Source organism: Hirundo rustica, chromosome 6, assembly GCF_015227805.2.
Source record: "Hirundo rustica isolate bHirRus1 chromosome 6, bHirRus1.pri.v3, whole genome shotgun sequence".
Taxonomy (NCBI): Eukaryota; Metazoa; Chordata; class Aves; order Passeriformes; family Hirundinidae; genus Hirundo; species Hirundo rustica.
In genome coordinates, this window is record NC_053455.1 from 61,692,114 (window position 1) to 61,716,028 (window position 23,915).

General features: G+C 42.2%; 1 protein-coding gene across 1 annotated transcript in view; it reads left to right on the plus strand.

Moving 5' to 3' along the window:
• The first annotated feature begins 98 nt into the window (after positions 1-98).
• Positions 99-23,915, plus strand: part of NAV2 (neuron navigator 2) — a 371,525-nt gene continuing 347,708 nt past the window's right edge. The window contains exons 1-2 of the mRNA XM_040066269.2: positions 99-135; positions 3,115-3,729. The gene's annotated coding sequence lies outside the window, so the exon portion shown is untranslated. The remainder of the gene's footprint in view (positions 136-3,114; positions 3,730-23,915) is intronic.

Consider the following 23,915-nt stretch of genomic DNA (forward strand, 5'->3'; position numbering starts at 1 on the left):
GGCGCGGAGCGGCGGCGCTGGAGCCGGAGCCGGGCGTGCAGGGCGGCCCCTCGCCCTGCCCCGGGCGCATGGGCCGCCGGCCCGCGGGAGCAGCAGCGCGCAGAGCCGCCCGGACCTCCGCGGCAGCCCCGGCAGGTACCGGGGGCACGGGGCTGGGCGGGAGGAGCCCGGCCGGGGCGCGGGAGGGATGCGAAAGTTTGTCCCGCTCCGGCGGCGGCGGGGACGCGGCCCCGGGCGGGCGGAGCGGGCGCCGGCAGCGAGCCCTGCCCGCCGGGGAGCGGCTCCGGGCGGGTGCGGGTCCCGGTCCCGGGGGGCTCTGCCCCATCCGCGGCTCGGCTCGGCCCGGCCCCGCCCGCTCCTCCGCGCTCCCTGCGGCCGCGGGGCCGCAACTTGTGCGGGGCCGAGCTCCGGGCCGGGCTCGCTCCCTCGGCCCCGGGCTCGCTCCACGGGCGCGGGCGGGGCCGGCCACCGGCAGGGTGGTGCTGCCGCCGCTGCCCTCTGCGATTATTGGTGTGTTTTTATTGTTGTTATTGTTATTGTTTTATCTGTCGCCCGGCGCGGGTGTCCCCAAACCCGCGGGGTTTTGCCTGGCACCTCTCAGAGCCTCGCAGGCTGCCGGGCTTCTATTCCCCGGAGGGGAAAAAAAAGGAACTTGGGATTTGCCTGCTTGCGTGGTGCCGAAACACGGGCAGTCGCGGGAATTAAAAAATTCCCCACCTCGCGGGGATGCTTGCATTTTGATGAAGAAAACCCCCAGAAGTTGTGTTAATTTGCGTTACTTTTAATGGAAGACTGGCGGCCAGGTGGCGTCCTTGAGGATCTGGGTACCCAGCGAGGTATTTCTCAGCGGAATTCTCTGCAGGTGGGGACATTTTCGGGATTGTGCGTTGAAGATGGACCTTGGTGGGACGCATTCAGGTGGAGCCCATATGGCTTCAATTTAAGAATATGGATTTCACCTGTGGTTCGTTGAGGCTGTTCGATTGTTCAAACCATGCTCAGGTGCGGGCTGTTAGCTCTCGCAGCTGCTCGTTCAGGGAGGATGTTCAGTCCTAGCCCGGCTGGGGGCTTTGGATGTTGCTCTGACGGGAGAAGGAGGTAACGCGCTCACTCGGTGTTTTTTTTGTTGATTTCAATGCCTCTTGCTATGTGGTGATTTCCCTGCCAAACCTTAACATTTTATTTTTTATTTTTTTCTTCTTCTTGAAGTGTTTGTTTTGTACGTAATGCCAATTAATTTGCACTAAATTAAACTTGGTAGTAAATCCATCTCCACAGTCAGATATGCACAGGGATTAAAAAGTGAAACTTATTTTTACCGGAGATAGTAAGAATGAAATTTGGTCTAGATATTCAAAAATGTTTTGGTTTGTGGCTGACTTGAAATGGTTCTTTAACCTTCAGGTTGCCTTTTTTTCCTCCTGTTAATCTATTTTTTAAATATATGAAGCCTAATGTAGCTGACTTGGGCAGTGATGCCTGTAACGCATGGTCATAGGTTGCAGGTGTGTACTAAGTACTACAAACAAACAGATCCTCACGTGTTTCCCTAAGAGGCTGTTTCCATGTTGGTTAAAATTGGAGCACTGAATGCACAGGAACTTCCAGAGACTGCACTTTTTCTTTTTCTTTTTTTTTTTTTTCCCCCTAGTTGAGGGGGCCTTTCATGTTGTCCTTAGTTGCACTGGTTATGTCATGCTATTCCAGCATGGCATTACACGATGTGACTGATGCAGTCTCATGTGTCACATCACAGTGAAATCACTGGAGGGAAAAAGTTTTCCTCGGTGGGACTTAAGGATATTTATAAAACTTAGGTGGTTTTTTTTTCTTTTTGCTTGTGGTATATGTTGGTAAGGTCAGAGGCCATATATTGCCTTCAAGGTACATGTCTGATTTCTTTGGCTATTGGCAGGTTTCAAACCACAGATCAGGAGGTGATTCTGGTTCAAAATAAAACTGGAAGCCTCCAGTTTCTCTGTAAAATGGGTTGGATGTGTTCTTAGATTACTTTCAAATGGCAAAGCATTGCTGCAATCAGCTGTATTCTTTGCTGTGCTCTTTCGAAGAAAGAGAACTGGCTTAATGACCTGAGGCTTCATGGTGAGAGGGCATTTGAAGTGATAGGCAAAAGCGGTATTTCTACCTGTTGTCTTGTCAAGATTTATGCCTTGGCATAACAAGGGACCTCAGCATGCAGAACAAGCATTTCCACTGTGTTGTGAGAAATCTATTTTTTTGTGCTGTTTATCCTTCAGTGGTGGGAGAGTGTCTGATGATGTTCTTATTTATTAGTTCCTCTGTTATGCAGGATGCAGGTTTGGAAATTTTTTTTTTTTTTTTGGTGCTTATACCAGGCTCCTAACAACATGCAGCTAAATATGTGCTCTTATACCATGCTCGGCTGAGGTGATCGAAATTGATTTAATGTTTAGCCTTTTTAGTGTGGGATTCAGTGTAGTAAATTTCCTGGTGCCTGCATATTGAAGCCTGCTGATATTGATCCCACCTTTGAAATTAACTCAGGAGACTCTTTGTCTCTTGTAGTAAACCTGTGCTTCTCGGTGCAGAGAGAACAGCGTTGTAAGCTGGTTGACCTGCTGAGCTGTGATTGCAGGTGCTGCTCTGCTTTCTTTCCCAAGTAACAATAGCACCCGTTTGTTCACGCTTTATCACGCTCAGGATTTTGGGAGGTGGCGCTCAGTAACTTTACAGGCTGCGGAGGAAGACCCCTGGGTAAGAGACCCAAGAGAGGAAGAACGGATTTGGCTTTAGGTCTGGGACTCTGAAGCCTGCGAAGCTGAGTTTTGAGTTGTTCCTTGCAGGCTTCAGTCGGTGTTGTTGCAGCAGGTTCACCTCTGATGTACCGTATTGTCATTCTGAGCTGGTTTTATGCAAGAAGCCCCAAAGGCAAGGTAACACTCTAAACAGGCATCAAAGCATTTTGAGGAGCTTGGATGAGGTGTGCAGTGCGTTCAAAACATGTAATTACTGTATCAGTTCTGACTTGCGGCTCCTGGTGGTGGGCAAAGGACATCAATAGCTATGTTTTCTTTCAAGCTGGTAAAAACTGCCTTTTTTTTTTTTTTTTTTTTTTCCTTCCCCCTCTTCTAGGTATTTGTTTGAATACATAGAAGAAGATGACAAGTGTGCAAGGATGATTTTACGTAATTAACACCTGCTAGATTTGCAAAAGGCAATTATCACTGCCAAGTGTTTACATTGATTTATGGGAAGAAGGTGGCCCATGAGAGGGATGCTGATGATATCAACACAGTGGATTAAATGCACATTTACACCTTTATTGACATGTAAATTATCTGTGCCAGGGATGCACTGAAAAGGCTGCTGATGGAGCAATAATGTGGCACAAACTGCTGGGTCTGGATTCAGCTCTGTCATCCTTCTGTAAGGCACCTACGTGGAACCCTTCATCTGAGCTCCTCTAGAATATAGAGGCTCACAGAATGGCTGCTTGTTGAGATAACGAGCAGTGATGGCAAGCAGGAATTTAGAAGGATGGTAAAAGACAATGGACGAGGTTTGAAGGAATTATCTCGCCTTTTTTTAAAATTATTTTTAGATTTTTGTTGTTTATACTATGGATTTTTAGAGCGAGCCTGAAGAGGCTGGAAGAGTCTTTGTAGCAGGGAAATGGAACCTGGCTCTGAATCCAGCCAACATCAGAAAAGAAAGGCTGTGACACATGGACTGGAAGATCAAAAAAGGGTAAGTGACAAACGGGTGGGAACACTTTCTGCTTAAATTACTGAAGGAGATGCAAGTGGCAGAAGAGCTCCGCATAATGCTTTTATCACTTGCGCTTTCTGCTCACTATGCTCAGCCAGCTGTAGATCTTTTCTCCTGATTATATGTTTTAGAAAATGTTTGTCTTTCTCTTCAGGCTTCTTCCAGTGTGTGGAGCAAAGAGCTGAGGGAAGGGGAAATTGCGAAATGAGCGAAAAAAGGGAAAAGTCTCTAGAACTGGCTGTTTGTTGATGAAATAGACATACAGTGCAAATGAAGTGTACCGAGTCTGGTCAGATTATTGATTTATTGTAAGTTAAGCTTTTTTTTCCCTGTTGATATTAGTGGAGTGTTAGAAAAATGCCTTCTTGGCGTTGGGTGTTGTCATTTGCTGGGAATGTTGTACACTGGTTAGGGTCCTCGTTGTCCTGGCGGCGCTGTTTGCATTTTGCTGCAGTTGCCAGGTGTAATTTTGGCTTGAACCAAAACGTACGGTGGAGTGTGCTTGATGTCAGCTGTTGGCTTTGCTTTTTGCACGAGTGCTTTGTGGCAGCTCTGTGTGTCAAGGTGGTGTGTTGTCCCATCCAGAGGGGTCTGTGTACTAAATTGGCCTAGGTGAAGTCCTTGTAGCTTGTGGACAACCGGGACTCCAAAGTTGTTTTGTTGGCACCAGTCAAGCAAACTAAAACTTGACTTGTTTCTGCTGTGTAAATCATTGGTGTCGTCCTCCACTCGGAGTTGACAGGGGATAGAAAACGTGTTCAGCTCTGTGTGGAGAGCTCCTTTCCCCGGCATGATTTTTATTTCAGTTGAAAACTGAGTTAGGAAAAAAAAATTGACCGTCAGCTATTGTTTTGCTGTTCAACAGCGCTGTCTAATTTCAGGGAGAGGGAGGTTTGTGTCACGGTTTCATCAGGTCTGCTGAAGAATAAAAGTGGTTTCCCTGTCACCCCATTAGAAATCTAAGCAGCCTGGAAAACTTTCAGAAATCGGATAAAACGCAGCTGCTCGCTTGGAGAGAAATGGCATTCGGGGAGCATTTATTTGGGGAACAAAATAAAACTCCTGAACGCATCTTAATTGCACCGAGCATGATCTATTAACTGACAAGCTGCCAAGGCCTTCCTTCTGCCTTTTCCAGGGAAGCATTTTGGGACTGAAGTAAATCAATGAGGGTTGAAACAAAATCCTTCTATTGACTTCATTTCTGGAGGCTGCTAGAACCCTTCTCCCCTCCCTTCAGTGTACAACATGATACGGCGTGATGGGAAAAACATTTGCGACCCGCGCCGCCGGAGTATGCTGCGATTGTTTTGATGCAGCAGAATTAATATGCAATTATGTCTTTCTCTCCTTGCTGATAGGTATGGGAGCCTACATCTCCCATCTGCTCCTGGCTCTGGGTGTTTGGTGTACATGTAGCACGGGGCCTCTGAATGTATAATATAACCCCAAGTGAGGCTCGGTGGCAGCTGGGATAACATCAATTGGTCATGCTTTGCTGGCATTCATTTTAACTTGAACTCTAGCCGTCATGGAGATTATTAAATTTATAATGATATATGTAAGATCCATTTTAATGGCTCCGCATGCTTGGGTGATCTCTCTCACTTCTGTTTGCAAAACAAGTCTTTAAATAGAGTATTACATTTCATTTCCTATGGAATCTTTCAGGGGAAGTTTGCTGATGAGAGCTTTGCTCAGGCTTATGCTTACTGGGAAAAATCAGTTTGGAATAATAATAATAATGTTGTTGATGTAACTCAGTTGATGTTATTATGGAGTTGAATGGTAGCGTAAACTTTAGTGTTCTAAGCTTAAAGTTCTTAGATTTCTGGTAGGGAAAAGTGTATATGTGATCAAAGGCTATTAAGATTAATCATCAATAGACACTTTTTTGTTATTGGAAATGAGGCTTGTGCTGGAAGAAATAAGACCAAGCTCATTTTGAATCAGGTGAGTGCATTATCCTTTTTATCACCGTATATTTTATGGACATTAAAGTCAACCATTGTTTAGTGTTTCTGAGGCAGTTAGAAATCAGTCTGTGCACGCACACCCTTCGATGATGGATCTGGCTTGTCTTTCCCAAGTAAAATACGGAACGCTGTGTCTGCGTTTGTGGTTGTAGAAACGCAGATTAGTTTCCTGTTTGTTTGTTTTTTTAAGTGTAGTTTTCAGTATCAACTTAGTAGCTATATTGATTAAAGCAAGACAAGATTTAGCATTTGTGCTTGTTTTTTAGAGTGGATGGGGTTTTGCTTTTTATGTATTGGCTGATGTTCAAGAATTCAAAACTGGGCTGCCTCTGACTTTGCTGAAATCAGCCAAAGCAGGTTCTCTTCACTCATCACAGCTTTTTCCAGGCTGACTTTAAAGAGGACTCATTTTAATCTTTGGGATAGCAGTGCAGCCATCTACATAATCTTAAGTTGGCTCTAGTGGGAATTACACAGCCAAATTCCGTGTAACTGTTAATGTGCAAGTGAAGAATTTGATCAGGTTTAACAACTGTGTAAGCTGACCCTCTGAAGGTAGCAGGATTACCAGCATGAATACTGATGTGAATAGTGAGCAGGCTTTATGCCAGCATATAACCTTGGCAATGGAATCTTTAGGTACAAGAGTAATACAGGTGATGCTACAGACTTTTTGTCCGTGAAGTTTGTATGTAGAGTATTGTTTTGGTACAAAATGGGTGATCACCCATGAGCAGCGAATTTTACTGTTTTGGTTTTCTTGAAGACAAAGAGACTTGAGGTAAAAACTGCTGCTGAAATAATCTAGTTAGGTACATTTTCATGTCCTGTATCGTGAAAAATTTAGTGCTGCCCTGTGTTCTGATAAAATGCATCTTCTGCTGAGGACTGAAACACAATATTTTTGCAGTTGATTTTCATCCTTCTTCTTGACTTTTTGTTCAGGTCCATAGCTCTAAGTTAGTGGGACATCCTTAAGAAATGTGTATGTGCAATAGTGACAGAAGTGTCTTCTGCTCTGCCTGACTGAACGATGAGTAAAATGTAATTGTGAAATGCATTCTGACTTTGGAAGGTTCTCTGTAAATGTGAATTTTATGCTTAGATGTGCTCTATTGTCTAACTAAACATTTGTCTCTGTTTAACTTGTGATTTTAAGTATTCAGAGATTTATTTGCACTTACCTGGTGTCCTGGGCTGGTTGGTTTTAGGAGGAACTGTGTTTGCTGTCAGCAGCACAGAAGGTGTGCTGCACCTCACAGGCTTGTGGATGGCTGATTGCTTTTCTACGTGAATTTGTGGGCAATTTTGGTTTTGACTGCAAAAAAAATGTCGCCCGGGACTTTGGAATATCACTGCAAGCTCCTTGGCCCCGCTGCCACAGAGGCAGAGTGTGGAACCTTGGAAAAGCCAAACTGATGGTGGTCCATTAGTATTTTTTCCCCCCCCTTTTGCTACTTGATAGTAAACATCCTCAGCTCTTTTTCTTTTCTCCTCCTTTTCTTATTTTTATTTTGAGCGAAGGATGTGCGAGCTGCAGTTTTACAGTGTTACAAGCAGACTAACGCTGTTTTCAAGGGGCATCTTCCTCTCTTGGCTCGTTTTTGTTGGAGCAATCATTGTGATTCCCACGACCAAAGCCATATGCTTTAGCTTTTCTTGGGTTTGTGGTTTTCCTTATTGTTGATACACTTCCCATTGTCTTGAGGATGCTCTGCTGCTACCTTTATCTCAAGTTAAAGAGCAGAAGCAGCCTGGCACGTGTTGACCTGCTTGTGCTGAGGACTTGTGTTGTTTAAAGCAGAATTTTGTGCTGAGACATTAATGCAGTTGGGTGCTGTGCTGCTGAGCCAGTGTGGAAGCACTCGAGTGGAACCACTTATAAATTGCAGCAAGGCTTAGCTTATGAAATTACAGCAAGCTGTGTTGTGGTGTTTTGTTAATTTCACTAACTGGGTTTTTATGGAAATATCCATGCAATAAAAATCCACTGAGCAGGAGAAGTGAGAAAATGTCAGCTTCTCCTTTATTTCTCAAACATTTAAAACCTTCTATAAGCATAACAATCTCTGTAGAATTTTAGTTCCTGACTGGATTTTATGTTTGAATTACGGTAATTAAGATTGTCAATAAATTTGCTTTAAACCTTATAATCACAGAATCAGATTTGGGAGATTTTAGTTGCATGCACGTATCTTGGTGGTGTGTCCAGGGCTTGGCTTGTGCTTTAAGGTCATACATTTTCTGCTCTTTAAGATGCTTCTGTAACCCTTTTTGTGGGTGTGTTGTCTGTGACAATTTTTAACCACTCTTCACTGAGAAATTGTCTCAAAAGAAGCTGCTAGTTGTGTTTGTTTCAGTGATGCAGTTTTTCACCATGATGGTTGCCACAAGTTATTGTGTTCTCCTGTTTTATCTGGAAGTTCTTTCCACAATGGTTTTAATGAGAGAGTCGTAGGAGTGTGGTTTGGTATTGCCAGCCCTCTCCCAGTCAGACCCTGGTCATGAAGAAATTTTCCATGTTGTCAGAAGAGTTTATTTAATATAAACAAAGGCTCTTGCTTCTTCAGCTGATGTCTCTTGTAATCTTTGTCTAGTTAAAGGGATTTGCGAGCTTTTTAAGATTCAAGGCTGATTTTTCCCCAACTTGTGTAAGTTTGTGTTAGGATGTGATACAAAGGATCTGCAGTGATGTCAACCAAAGATCAGACTGCAAGTGGTGAACCTCGTGTGCCTGTGGCATATTCTCCACTAGAGCCGACTCGTGTGATTCTGTCAGTCTCCCATCTCTTTGCCCTGACCTTTCCCCGTGTCTGTGTTTCTGTACAGTGCAAAAAGCTCGTGTGAGATTCCTTCAGGCCTTAGGCTTGCCCGTGTTTTTGAGCTTTACCTCTGTTTTGTTCAGTGAGTAAGCTGTATGTGCCACAGGTACCTGTGCTATTTCTCATCTTCATACCAAGTTCATTGTCTCGAGAATAACTTGACTGAGGGGTTCCAGCTGAAGCTCCAAGGATGTGGAGGAAATACCCATGTGCAAGCAGACGGCTGGAGGCAGGAAGGACAGTCGTGGCTTTCCAAAGGAGCTATGGCTTAAAGCCTCTTTGAGAGGGAGGGAATGAAGGTGATCAGGAGATGGAGACTGGCTGATGAGATGCATAAACAGCTGCTGCTTGTGCTGTGGCTCTGTAGTGATGGGGGAAATGTGAATGAAGCATTACACTGCAAGAATAGGACTCTGGGAATCTCTGTGGAAAACGTCTGTGACACCTTTTGCAAGTTTGCTGGTGGAATTCTTTGAGCAGGACGGCCGGTTTTGGATCTCTAGCTTAACCAAAAATAGAGGATGGGGGTGAGTTACAATATGCTTGGGGGCGTATCCGACTTCCCCCACGTGAACAAAAAGCAGAACAGTTATTCTTGAGGGTTTATTCCCAAATCCTGGCAAGCACACCTCTGAAAATGCTTTTGTGGTAGGCAGATCACACAGCAGATAAGTGCAGATGCTGTTGTTAACGGAACTGTACAAAATCAGGCAGAAATCATTTCTGTTTGCTGAAATTTTCTTGAATCATATGGAAGAGTTGATTATTTCCAGTCTTGAGGGAGTGAGGATCAGTGCTGATGAGGACTTTATATGGCACCCCTGACCCTGCTGATGCCTGCTTGCATTTGTGTGTACCTACACATCATGTAGTTTTCAACTGGCTTTTGCCCCCCTCTCCTCTGATGGTGGATTAAGACTGCACTGGTGTGATCTGCTGGTTCAAATCCTGTGAGAGTGCCTGGTGTGCTGTAGTGCCAGTGGCACTGATCAATAGCTGATCTTTCAGAGCTGGACAGAAACCCAGCAATCTGATGCTGCTGGGAAGAAATCCAGCCCTTCTTCCAGCTGCTGCTGCTGACAACAGGCTTTAAAACCCTCAGGCATTGCGCATGATTATTGTTCTTATCTTGGATGACTGTGAGTATTAATGGTCATAAATTAGCTGGGATATTTCAAAAGTTAGCCAGGCATCTTGATTCCGTGGGAAATCCCCGGTCTGGGGTGGGTTAGATGTCCTGTCTCCTCTGGTTGGCTTTGAGGTGCCTTGTCTGGAGCCCTTGTGAGTGTGGGTTAAAGAGTGGAAGCTGGACCCGATGCTGTAGCTGTGGCTCAGTGCATTAGTGAGCCTCATACTCCAGTTTTCCACATCCTGTGGTATAAATGAGGATTTTATAGCTAGGATCCTAATGGCTTCATCAATCTAATTTCAAAGGTAATGAAACCAAAAGGCTCAAAGCAGTAAATACAGGTAAGTGCTAATGGAGTATAGGGTGTGTTCTTTGGAGTATAAGAATACTTGTTTTGAAATAGAGTCAGCTTCTGATATTAAAATGGGTTGTAGGATGCTAAAGAGAACTTTGCTTAGTAAAAAAAAAATCTTCTGTTACTAGTTAGATTGTAAAATAATTCACCCCTAATAGCAGAGTGTTCCTGGAAGTGCTTCTGCAGCTGTGAAATGCACTTTGCCTCTCATTCCCTTCTTTTACGGTGGTTTAGCAGAAGTTGCTGTATTTCCCTCATTCTTTCTGTGGTTAAGGTGTAGCAAACCCATGTTTTCTGTGCCACAGGATGCATTTCACCTGATGCACTGCCTCAGGAGCCAGCCCACTTCCCAGCCCTTACACTGTGGGAAAAGTCCAATGGAAATCACTGGGCACCAGATGACTCAGGGTTGCAAAAATTATTCCTGTATCCTGTGCATTTAACAGGACAGGTGTCTCTGTCTGTTACATAGAAGGTACAAGAAGATAAACACTAGAGGTTGTGTTTTAATTATTTTTTGTAAAGCAAGTGTGACTTTCAGATAATATACATTCTAACTCATTAGCGTGTAGTTTCACCACACACCTCCTTAGAAAAATGTTCATTATTATGCAAATGGCCACCCTCTGGCTTTGAAGTAATTGTCACTTGGAATAATGTGTGGGCCATGGCATAAAATACTTCAAAACCTAAATAGCTGGGAAATTCAAATTGGACAGCCAGACATTGGCTCTTGTTGTGTCTGTGCCTGGAAGCAAATTTGATATCCCTGAGGTCTGCTATCTATTGTGATATTCCTGGTGAAGGGAGTGGTAGGAAAGGGGATGGGGAAAAGGAGGAAGGAGTGTACAGGAAATAGTCTCTGTGACAATTCAGACTTCTTTACTCATTTTAGGGCGTATTGCAAAGCTTGGAGTCTTCCAGGCGCAAGGGTCTTGCAGAAAGGGAGGCATTAGGGAGAGACAGACATGCTTTTGTCAGTATTTATTTTTAGGCACTCAGTGTTAGGGCTTTTCCTGCTTGATTATAGTCTGCTTTGACAGATGTGGTATAGATTTATTTATGCTTGCACACTGCAGCGATTCACAACTTTTAGAAACGGGTATTAGTGACATCTTCCAGTAGCAGCAAAGCTCTAGCATATTCTTTAACAAAGAAATTAGGTCTCTCTGTTAAGGTGTAGATCCAGTACAAGAGACAACTTTAAGCATATTTACTGGTGCAGTGCACATGAAGGAATTCTTGGTGTGTGTGACAAATGTGTATTTCTTAGGTATTCCTGCTTGAAAAGCATCATGTGTCTGTGTGTTTGTGTGTTACTTTCAGAGGACTGTTAAGAGGAATACTTAAAATGTAACAGAACCTGGCAGTAAACTGTGTTACAGATGAAAATGGATATTTTCTTCTAAAATTGTTCAAGGTCACATGGGTCTAACTCTAAAATAACTGGTAGGAGACTGCTGGACTAAGTGAACTTATTCTCCCAGCTGAATTCCCTTTGTAATGCAGTACCTCATTATTGTTTTCTACAATATGCCAAGTTGTAATTTCCCTTTGCAAAGGAAGACTGGAAGGGATAACACACGTGAGTTTCTTGCCTTTTCTTTCACAAACCCTTTTGCCAGCCAGTCCACTCTCTGTTTCCGCTCTTTATCTGGCAATGGAGCGTAACCCAGGGGAAGGATGTGACAGTGACCCGTGGTCTCTGTGCCCAGCTTTATGGGGAGATGGAGCCAGTGTAGGTACCTCAACATTTCTCCTGAGCCTGCTGCAGCTTCTGATGGGAGCCAGACTCATTTTTGGGAGGCTGAGAGACTCCTGCAACATTCCCATGGAAGTAAAAGTCGGCAAGACGATGGACATAATTTTTTGTGGGAGAATAAAAAAAGAAAAAAATCTTTCCCCTTTTGTGGTAGAATTATAAAAATCCCTTCTTTACAGAAGACTGTCATTCATCCTTTAGAAAGAAATTGTCTGGCTTACAAATTAGCTTGTCCTTGCAGCATTAGGGGGAAAAAATAGCCTGGTACTGAAGACTGAGATTCCTTTTCTTGCTAACAGATTATGATGTGTAGATGTCTCTTGAGGCCATCGCACGCTGACGGTAATAAATATGTACTCAGGCTCGCGTAGCTGTTTTTCAAGTGTTCTGCACTAAAAAAAGGAGTTGCATTCAAGGGAGCTGAGGGGCAGGAGAGTAGCTTCTGAGGTCTGTTAACAGTTGAGAGGTTGTAGACAAGGTAGGCTTGCTGTGGAAAACCTCGCTTATAGGTAGAAAATGAGAACTCTGCTAGCGTTTAGCTCACAGTTTATTTCCTAAAGTCTTTCAGTTCTTCGCTGTGCTGACAGCAGTGACTATCAGCTCCTCAGTAACTTGGAGGATTTGTTTTGGATAAACAACATACATCCGATATGACTACTCCAAAAATGTAACAAGGCAGATGGAATTTCCCATGTTATTTCCCTGTCTCTCTCTGAAGTCTCCTAATTCAGATGCCTTGTTTTCTTCATTGATGTTCGCTGTATCGTGTCAAACGAGGTAATGCATTTTTAAAATGTCAGTTTAGTACTGTGATACTCAAAATTTTTAAGTGGATCCTGTGAATGCAGTAGGAATGAGCGCGGTTAGAACCTGGAGAGATCACAGAATCGCAAGGCATAGGATAAGGAAAGTTGGATTGTAGTCAAATCTTTTTGTGACGTGAACATGAGCTGGACCTCAGTTGTTCTGTTATTGTTCCACTGGTTCATAACATGAATGTTAAACTAATCAAAGAAAAACTAGATGGTGCCAATTCAGTTATTGGAAGTGTGCCCCTCCCTTATCCGCCTTGATCAAAATCAACATAAGATATTAGAAATGAATGAAAGTTGTGTCAATTTCATAATGTTTGCGCTTTAATGCTCTTCAGGCTGGTAGCTCACGTTCTGTAAATGAGAAGACCACCACAAAACACCAGAAGAGATCTTTATTTTAAACATTTAATTTTCACAAGTTTTAAAAACTGCACTCCATTGATGTGAAACACATATTAATCTTACGTGCTGGTTTGTTGTTATTGTCTCTTTAGTTTGCCTTCCAAAGTGGCATCATTTTGATGAATATGCTAACTGCTGGAGCTCAGGCTTGGCAATAGGAAGAGCCTATCTTCCAACTCCTTTTCCTTTAAGATGCTTGACTAAATAAAAGGAAGATCAGTTATCGTGTGTATGTGTTAGGACTGGAATAAAATATTCATAAATATTTATCAGGTGGGGAAAATAAATGCATGGGTGCATCCTTTTAAAACTCAGATGGCATGGCATAATAGACCAGCTGGCAGAGGATGAAAGGTGAGCGTGGGGGAGATTTTTTCACCTTGTATAAACTATGGAGTAACCCAAAGTGCAGTACAGCACATTGAAATGCCAAAATAGACAGAAGCATGTACAGGCAAGGGCCTTTCTAGATAGACAGGCAGATGATTGCTTTCCTAAGAGCCTGGAAGTTGGAATTGATGGTGGGTGGTCTAATGTCGTGCACTGTATTCACAGTGGCTGAGTGTGAAGTTGAAGTGTTTAATGCTTGGACAGAATCACAGTGGGAAAGAAGATACGTACTGAGTGGCATTAGCAGGAAATCCAGATTTTGTAACATCCACTGTGGTCAGTAAAGGCATCAACACAGGGTTTTTTGTCTTCTGCGTTCACCTGTCTTTATCTGCAGGTATATTTTCGGCTTGTAGATGTAGCTGTTGGATTTTTTCCTGTGTATAAGCAAATCTCTTCATGGAGGAAGAGATTAGTTTCTAATTGCCAATTGTAAATAATTGCAGAAAAGATGGAGCTCTGTAGTTCAGGAGGGGAGAGTAAAGTTCTGAGGTGTGAAAGAAAATCCTCCCTCTCTTGTTCTCTGGGTTGTTTTGGCAGCATCTGAGTTGGGAATTGCTGCAGCTTGGGGGTGACAACTGGCTCAGCCTGGGTATGTTGCAATATCAAGAAGCATCTCTGGAGCTTTGCTAAAAACTTCAAGCAAAAGAACCCCTCACAATCTGAGTGTTTCACATGGCTTGGACTGATCTGTCTGCCACTGTCCTGCATTACATTTCAAGGGCTGCCTTGTTTGGGTGACCCCTTCAGACGAAAATATCTGAGACACACAGCTCCCAGTATTGGATTCCTCTGGGATTAAGCTAGTTTTTTATTTTTATTTTTATTTCCTTTTGGAGGTGGGCATCGTTTTCAGATTAATCCAGCTGTCAGCGTGGCCCTGTATGGCTTTTAGGCAACGTAGCTCCAAGATTTTTGGGAGAATAGAAGAGCGATGGAGGATGGGAGGCGGGGGGAGAATTGGCTTGTTCTTGCAGTGCTGGTTTTATTTCTTACTTGGGGTTTTTGTTGCTGTTAATAAAATGGAAGTTAGAAATGGATAATCTTGAGAAATGATGAGAAATGCTGGAATCTTGTAGGAAGGAGCACGAGACACGTGGAAAGCAAGTATGATGCAAGCATTCACCTCATATGAGGAAATCTACTTAGAAATTGAAGTGTCCTTATTTCTAAACAATAACAAATCCCCCCTAAACAAACAAAAAAATACCTCTTACAAACCACAATGCTCTTCAGCCTGTAAATATCTGTACTGCTCCATAGTAGCTTTTTTTTTTTACTGTTCCATAGTGGCTTCTCATGTGTGCATCGAGGTGCAGACTATTCCTGTCAGTACAGAGTTTTAGTGTGCTCTGAAAAGGGCATCTGGGCTGAGAGAAATGTCCCAGAGAGCCAGAGGTGTGTGTGTGGGAATGGGGGTGATCCCCCCTGGTGCTGCCCTGTGCTCCTGGGGAGCAAGGACAAGCTGAAGAACTTTGTCTGATCGGCATCAGCTGTAGGTGTTTTTGAAGGTGATGAAGCAGTTAGTGGTGTCCTCTCCTCCCTGTCATTTCTGGTGGTGGATCATGACTGATAACACTTCCTCTGCAGTAAAAGCTGGTCACTATCAAGTGCAGAAGGATTTAGGATTAAGATTGTTCCGAGATGTTTTAAATATCTCAAGAGGGGTGTGTGTGTGTATATTAACAAATCATACGTGCTAATTAGCTTATCTTGCTAGGTATCTTCCAAATAAACCACTAATTTATTTAATAGATGTCGTGATTTTGGATGAGAGTACAGCATAAAGGTCTCTCATGTCCTGTTTCTTTGGGTTACACTGGCAATTTCTATGGTAAGCCTTTTCAGCAGGTGTATTTTAAGTATTCAGGACAGAGAACAGCGGTTTTTCTTATTTTTCAGTGAATCTTTTCTGGGGCTGGGGGGAGTCTAAGCTAGGGAATGGAGAGAGGAGGGGACAGAGTCTGTCCTGTCTCAACCCTGGCAAGTGTGGTGGATGTGCTCCATTCACCCAGCAGTTCCTCAGCTGCATCTGTTCCTGGGCTCAGGACAGCCCCCTCCCTGAGGAACCTCCACGTGGACCAGCAGCCACCCCACACTGCCAGAAGTGCCCCCAGAGTGTGTGTTGTGGCTGCTACCCCAGCTGGGTTGGAGCCTTTTGAGGAGAGGTGATGTAGAGTCTGTTAGCGTGGTCCTCCAAGGATACTACAGCATCTAATGATGTTTCCTCAAAGCTGGCACGTGTTTTTAGCCGACTAAAGGCATGTCCAGTTATCATGGCCAAATTCATCTGGGAATGACTAATTCACCCTTGGAATGGCTAATTTTCTCTTGAAAGAGAACAGTGTGACGAAATTATTCCATTGCAAGTCAGTTGCTCTGATGGACTTCAATGATAATCTTTTGTTGCCAATTAAGATTAGTAATCCAGAGTGCTTTTTATGTTATGAGTTATTTTCCATTCCTATATCCATTCCTATCAAAGTAGAAAGCAGATTTCAATTTAGGATTTCTCTACAGCCTCCAAATAATGAAAGCATTCAGTCATGATTTGTGTTTAATGGCTGGATAAAGACTGTTTGTTTTTATTTGTGATACAGCGTTGTCTCCTTTGCAGATAATGTCAAAGATACCATAAAACAACATGGTGACTCTTTAATAGGTTCATTTCATCCTTAATGTCTGAGAGGAAGATGTGCACTTCAGCAAACGGTTCAAAATTGAGTCTTAGGCTCCAATATTTTAACTTCTCATGCGCCTGCAGTCCAAGCACGTTGTCAGCCGGCACAAGTGGCAATGTGCATCTAAACCCTTCTGAAATCCAGGCCTTTGTGAGGCAGATCCAAGCAGCATGTCAGATGTTTGAGCCTTGAACTTTGGAAGCCAAGAACTGTTCATAACCATTGATGATAACTTAATATCCGTGTGTGTGTGTGTTTTTGCTTTTTTTTTTTTCTTTTTGGCCACGTGCCCAGATTCTATAACGATGAGTAGTTATCTTTGCAACCTTTCACATTGTTGACAGTGATTAATAACGTGTTGTGCACACTTCTATTGCATCAAATACCAATTTTTTGGGTAATGGGAAAAGAATATCCAATTAGGGGATTAATATAATTGACTTCACACCTTGTATATAATTCAAGTTGGTGAGGGGTTTTTTTTGGTTTTTTTTGAAAAGCCAGCGTAGAATAGTAGATTGAAGTGTGATTTTTATGTAGTCATGAGAGCAGAATATTAAGTTTTAGGTTAATTTCTATCTGTTTCCGTAATACAAATGAAATGCAAGCATATGAGCACAGAAGCATATTTTTAAAGGATTTTACTGTGAGGAAGGAAATCTTTTAAATTACTAGATGCTGTGTATATACCCTTTTGAATGTTAAATCCTAAAGCAATAAAGATAGCAGATGCTTGTAAAAATGAGATGACTGCAGCTTAGAAATCTTGTTTTTCCTGAGCAAAACTGCTTGAAATTGCCAATGTGTGCACTGATAAGCACTCAATACTAGGGACTTATCTCTCAGGCAGTGTGTAAAAAGTGTAAAACTGATGATCGGAAATTAAGAGATGGGTAGTATTATCATACTTGGATACCTTTCATGTGAGTACATGTCCTTCAATTGCTGTACTTTTTTTTTTTTTGTCAATAGCATTTAACTGAAGCACTTTTTTTTCCTTTTTTGCTAATATTGAAGTAGTTTGGTATCATTAAATCTACTCAAGAAAAACTGAGATATAATACATGATAAATAAGATCACCTATGCTGATTTTTTCCACACTTTTTTTTTTCCCCCTAAAGTGAAATTTAGCTTTTCTACTGTTTGTCTGTTAAGCATCTTGTCTTTACCTTTCATGATTCATGTTTGTTTTCTTATTTTTTTTTCCTGTTGTTAGAGCTGCACTATTTAGCAATGCAGAGCCTGTAGTTGTCTCATGATTTAGATGATATCTATGTGTATATATTAATTTCTATTCATGTGGCTAAGGGCTGACATATTAAACTGGTATTCTTTCTGGTTTGTGTCATGGTTACTTCATTAACCGTGTTGAATTATGCTATAAATATTTGCAGGAGCCCAGTCTTTGTTGTGGTTCTCCGTGGGGAATTTGCATTGAAATTGATGGGGGGGATCTGAGTGTAGAAAGAGCTGCTCGAGTGGGCATCATCTGCTCTTGAAGGCAGGCAAGCCTAAGTGGTAGAATATATGTATTTTTAACTGCTAAAGTACTGTTAGGGCAATCAAGGGGATGATTTCCTCAGTGATGTAAGTGGTTAGGTAGGAGGGGGATATCTGTTCCCGCAGAAATGGAGGAGATTTTTATCCAGAAAAGCTCTGGGTAAAAGCAGAGGCCAACAGAGAAGATGCAGGAATATTTCAGTACAACTGAACTAGGAGATGATGATGGGTGGGATGCAAATTCACTGAAACAGGATCGTGACTATGTGAAAGCCTTTCATTTGTTCCTTCCTTTTAAGTATTTTGAACCTGCTATGGTAGTTGCACTAAAGGTGATAGATTCTAGAAGTGTGTTCTAGAATTGCTGTGTGCTGGGACATGAGCTCACACAGAGTTACAGGAGCAGGGGAAATTATTTTCGAAAATCAGTTTAAACAAAATTCACACCGCTGTGGAAATCCTCATACAAAGGGAGAATGATACAAATTTACTCATTTCTCTCTGCAGCCTTGGAAAGGGAATGTTGTTGAGTAGCAAATCTTGTGCTCCATGGAGAAAAAACACAGATGGAACAAGTTACTTTTGCAGATATACAAGAACAACAGAGAAACAATACAGTGCTCTCACTGAAAAAGCTCAAATTATTTCCTTTTGCATTGACTCTTTGGCTCTGACCTGCATTTCAAAAGTATGCACACAAGGTGAATGACAAACCTTGTTAAATTGTGGAAAGTTTGTGTCTTTGCGACCTCCATCTTGACATTTGTCTAAATACACAGTAAGAACTCTGGGATAGGGGCTCCACTGTTTCTCTGTGGAGAGGTGCACGCCAAACTGGAACCAGAAATAAAAGCTGGTGTTTCTTTGCCTGGATCTTTCTGCCTTTGAAGATGCACTAACCTTTTTTGGAACAATAATTGCCTCAGTTCCTTCCTTCTCCAACGAAGCAAGGAAAACGGAGTGCCAGGATGCTTGGCACAACTTGGAACAGCTTTGTGATGGCTCACTGTGCTTCAGCATATATCCTGCCATAGTTTTTAGCTATAATCTTTCCAGTTTTTGGCTGGCATAGATGAGTTGTGTTTGTAGTCCATGATCCCAGTGGTTTATCCAAGCCTCAGCAGCAGAGCCTAGTCAGCTAGTGAAAGAGACAGGAAAAAAAAAAGCTGAGAAATTATCGGTTTTGTTGGTTTTCAGAGGAGAAATGGGGTTTGTAGTCTTTTTCACCACCTAATTTGCATTTTGCTGGATGTGGTGATATTAAGGCCTGTGTTATTTCCCAGGGTACTTGGAATTCATAAGTCTGAGACTCTTCTGAGTCTGCCTGAGTTCCCCTCTGTGATCAACAGAAGAATTTTCTGTCTAACAAAAGTAAAGTCTTGTGGTTATGCTAGTATGCCCTAACAAAAAATGGATTTTCTCATTTGAGCCCTTGCATAAGGGGCTTTATTTTGCCCTTTGTTCTTTTTAAACTTGTCCTTGAAATATCCTGGCTGTTTTAGGTGAGATCCTAAAATACATCTAGAGAGTCCTGAGGAAGGTGATGCCCAGTGATCATGCTTGCTGGAGCCCTGCTACTATGCAAATAGAAAAATACTTTCCATGAAACTCCAGGGTTTTCCAGTCTTGCATTTCCAAAGGTACACTTTCCCCAGCAGCAGAGTAATTTGCAATTAATGGCTTAGAGGCAAGGAGTGAAGCACAGAATAACATGGGAAGTCCTGTGAATATCAGCCACAAAACAGTGCATATCTTTTCCATCAGAAATAGTTGATTTTTCATTAAAATGCTTAGAGGTGAGCACTGCTGTGCATGGGAACAAGTCTGCCAGTGGTTTGGAGAGCAGAACTGGCCTGTTGTGCTGCATTTACAAATTGCACTATGGTCACATTGCTTTGAACATGGGGCTGGGAAGCTCTCTGTTCTGAGCACTTTGCAAGTTAATGGCTTACTCTGAAATCCTCATATTCAGTTGAAAAGATTCCCTGTTGGATAGGGAATTGCTAACTTGTGATGTTGGTTCTGACAGGGTTTTGGGTTTTTTTCCTAAAGAAATACATTTCATTTCCTTAGTGAATTCAAGGCATGTGTGTGATGCCACTGGAAAATGAGCACTGTGTCTATTGCCAATTTGAGCACTCTAATGGTTGCACTAGAGGCAGCTATTCTAGCAGAGAAACTTGTGTGTTATTGTTCATATTATTTCAGCACATAAAGGAATCCATTTTTAGTCATATGAGTTGATTTAAACTACACACCAGTGAGCGAGCAATAAAAAAAGACAGTAGATAAAGAAGTGTTTCCTTCTTGCTTAACATGTGTGGTTGGTAGCTGAAATACCTGTCTTAGGCAAGAACAACTTGTATGGCTTGTCCTTGAACATGCATTTTGAAAGTTATCCTAAAAGTTTAGTCGATTAGTGCATGTTTTGATCATGTACTGTAAGCAGGTTCCCCATCAGATTCTTGTGGCTCTTCTCTCCTGCTTTAACACACAGTCCTTGCACCTCTGTTGTCTAATGGTGAGGTCTGGTGTAGGTCCAGGAGTTGTGGGCTGCTAGGAGAAAGCCAGAAAAAGTGGTGTCTGGCCCATCTGTCACACTGCTTCAAGTAAATACTGCATATTTTGAGGTTAGACTAAAACCTTTACCCTTTGATTTCCTTCTCAACTGCATTTTGGTTTTATTGGATCCTCATTCTAGACCTTTGAAAGATTGTTATGAATATTTTGCTAAGGAGCATTGGAAATACAAATATAGAAAGATAACAGGCCCATTTCTAGAAGCACTTAATCTGTGCTTGTTGCCACTCAGGTTCCCAGTGTAGCTATTACGTCAAGGTTTGAATGCTCAAGTAGTCTGAAATAAGGCTTTTTGAGGTACCGCTGAATTCCATGGATCACCTGGTATCTGTAATTCCATGGCTGTGTAATGGCAAGGAATGAAACAGAGTGAGAACTTAATTAGCATTCCTCTTCTGTATCTTTTAATTTAGGATTGGATTTTGTTCCGTGGTGCATCCGAATCAGGCAAACTTTTTAATGCTCATCTGAACTGATGGAGTAAGACTGGGAGCGTCATTGTGTCATTAGGAATGATGTGTTCCTCGGCTGCCGTGACAAGGATGTTGCTGAAGAAGTATTTTGTTTCAATGGACTTCTAAGAGCAGGAAAACATATTATTTGTAGCCTTCTGCTGGAGAACAAGTTGGTGCAAACTCTCGAGGGGTATTATTTCCTTTGATACCAGTAGAAGCTTAAAATTTTGGTTTTTGCAAGTTTGGATAAATTTGTGGTAGTGCAGAAAAAAGAAAAGCTCAGCAATGAACATCAGTAGAAATGGGGCTGCATCTTTGGGGCTGGAACTCAAAAATAAACTGGCTGTCTAAGCACTGTCTTGCCAAGCAGCTGCTTAGCAGGCTTGGTGTTGGTTTTAAACTGTGTCTCTGTCAGTGAGGGTAATGATACGCAGCTCCTTATCCCATGTTGTCTGTATCTCCTAGTGCACTTGGATTCCAAGCTCATCCAGGGGTTGCAGTAATTCCTCCTGTGTCTGTGTGTGTCTTCTGAAGTGGCTAATGACTTCTGGTGAATCTTGTGTCATCCTTTCCTTCTTGTCGCAAAGATCTCTGTGCACCAGAAATTGTTTGGTCTGTGCAAATCGATATCCCTGATGAAATTTAAATAGTGGCTTTCCAGAGGAAAAGTGTCTTGGTTTGGAAAGACAGGTGTCTGCTAAGGAAGGCAGGAGCCTCCCTTGAAGATGTAAATGCTCTCTCTCTGAATTATTATAATTTTGAAATTAAGGGGCTCTCAGGAAAAGATATGGGAATAGGAGTAACAGTTCTTTATTAGGAAAATTAAAATAAAAGTGTAGTAGTACAAAAAACCCCAACCAAATGTAAAGAAGACACTGACAGAGTCAGAATACAACCTGACACCCTGCTGGTCAGGGTGTTGGGAGCAGTCCAAGTCCTCCTGGAGTGACAGATGAGGTTCTGCTGGAGCAGAGATGATCCTGTAGAAGGGTCCAGTGGTGCTGAGATGGGTCTGGTGTTCCTCTTGGGAATCCAGTGCACATAGGCTGTGCTGCTGTTCCCAATCTCAGGTTTTATCCAGGTAGGAATGCTTGGCTCCTCCCCTGGGTGGAGCATCTCGCAGTGGGATGATGGAATTGTATCAGCCATGCAGCGAGCCTCGATGGCCCCTGAACAGCAGATAACCCCTGCAGGGAGGATGGGTCCTGGAAAAGATAAAGAACACTGCCCTACCCTTTTGAACAGATGGCAATACAATACATACTTTTGGTTACTCCTTGCATTGCAACCTAAGACAAAAAGAAAATGCTGAGTTATCATGGCATGACTTAATAAAGCATTTCAAACGATGCCAGCAAGTCTTGAAAGCTGTCCTTATCCCTGTGGACATGGGAACATGGCAGTCTCGTGGGGTGGTACAGGTGATGTGGACATCAGGGCTTTCTCACATATGTGTAGAGCACCAGCATGTTTGTTCCTGAGATCTTCAGGGCGGTGGGTGATATGTAGATATTATTAATATTATTATTAGATATTATTAATATTATTATTCTGATATACAGAACTGTGTGCATGTCTGCAGCATTTCAGTAAATCTCTAAGGTTGTGAAAATGGATCTGTGAAAACAGTTAAATAGTGGAGCATAAAATGAAAGGGATGTGTTCATCTGAACAAATGTGTGTGCATGCATATTTATTGCACAATTTGGAAGTCTGAACCCCCCTGTTTCTTTCATAAATATTTGTATGTTTCAGCCTTTCATTTTGGTTTAAAGTATGTAATCTACCATAGCAAATACTTTTTTTTTATCCCTTGATAGACCTTGCCAAATGATTACTTTTACCAGCTGTTCCAAATACTGGAAGAAATAATGAGCTTTAAAAAAAACTCCAACAAATTGTAGCTTGTTGCTTCCCCGTTCTAGTGTCACTAGAAGATTTGGACAATTGATCTGTCATTAAGTACCTACTTATTTTAAAGGTTATGATTGCAATGAAAATAACGCTTTTGCTATTTAAATTTGTGCTTGAAAATCTCTTTTTTTGAGGGAAGGCAGTCATCTACAGTCATGTAGACCACAAGTGCAATGAAGTGACAAGTGCTACATCTTAAAAATAGAAAAAATGCTCAATTTGCTCCCACTCCTGTCCAAAATTTAAGAAACTCTAGTATCCTTAATGATAGTTTCCATATTTCTTTTCAATATTTTTTCATTAACTTTGTTAATGGAAAGGTCTGAGGATTGTTTCTGTGGAATAGAGCCCACCTTTGTGAAGAATCACAGTGTGCAATGACCTCTCGTTGAGCTGTACTCCTAATTTAGGTGCTACAGTGGGATGTTTGGGTTGTGCCTTTTTGAAACTTCCTTCCATACAAAATTACCCTCTTTTTAATGACACCAGCTGTATTAATGTTTACTGAGAGTGTGGCAGTGTAATTGGAGGCTGAGGGTTAATATTCACTTCAGATTAAGCTCAGACATGTTCTCAGTGATGAAGAGTAAACCCAAAGTTTAAAAGGTTGAAATAAGTCTTATTTTAGTGGTCATAGATATCCAGTCAAATTGTTTAGTTTATTTATATAAGTGCACTTACAGTGACTGAGGTGGAGAAGTGTCTTTAGAGTGGGTCTTTCTTGCTGTAGGCAATTCAAAGTAAATAATATTATTTCAGTAAGTTTTTTTCCTATTTTCAGGCAGTTACATGTCTCTCCCTGCTGATACTGATTTGGTTTTTTTGTGTTGTTTGCTGGATAGGTTTTGCTATTCAGGGTTTGCTGGATAGGTTTTTCCCTAGTATTTTCCTTGCCTGTGCTCCCAAAAGCATAAAAGCTGGAATCTGTGGCCTCCTGCTTTTTGTGCTAGCCTGTGGTCTGTTGTACACATAATTATGGACTGTAGAAACAAACAAATGATGTCATTGATACTTTTGCTAACGGGGTGTGTGTTTGCTCTTCTTGTAAATAGAAAAAACTGTGTAGATTCCTGTTTGAAAAGATGGGGAAACCTGGAAGAAAATGGCAGCAGTCACTGTGTGGGTGACTTGTTCTGGCACACATTTTCTTGTGAAGCTTGCTGTCTGTAATACTGACTTGCTGCTTATGTAAGGGTCTGTCTGGTGTTTAAGGGGAGCTCCAGAGGCTGTTCTGATTTTTATTTTTTTGTTGGTGTGCATGACTCGTTTGATTACCACTGCCATTTCAGGTGCACGTGTTCGCAGTGTTCCTTGCTTACACTGCCTGTAGTAGCTCTGCACTTACTTCAGCCTCCAGCGAGGACTAACACTTTGTCTTGCCCC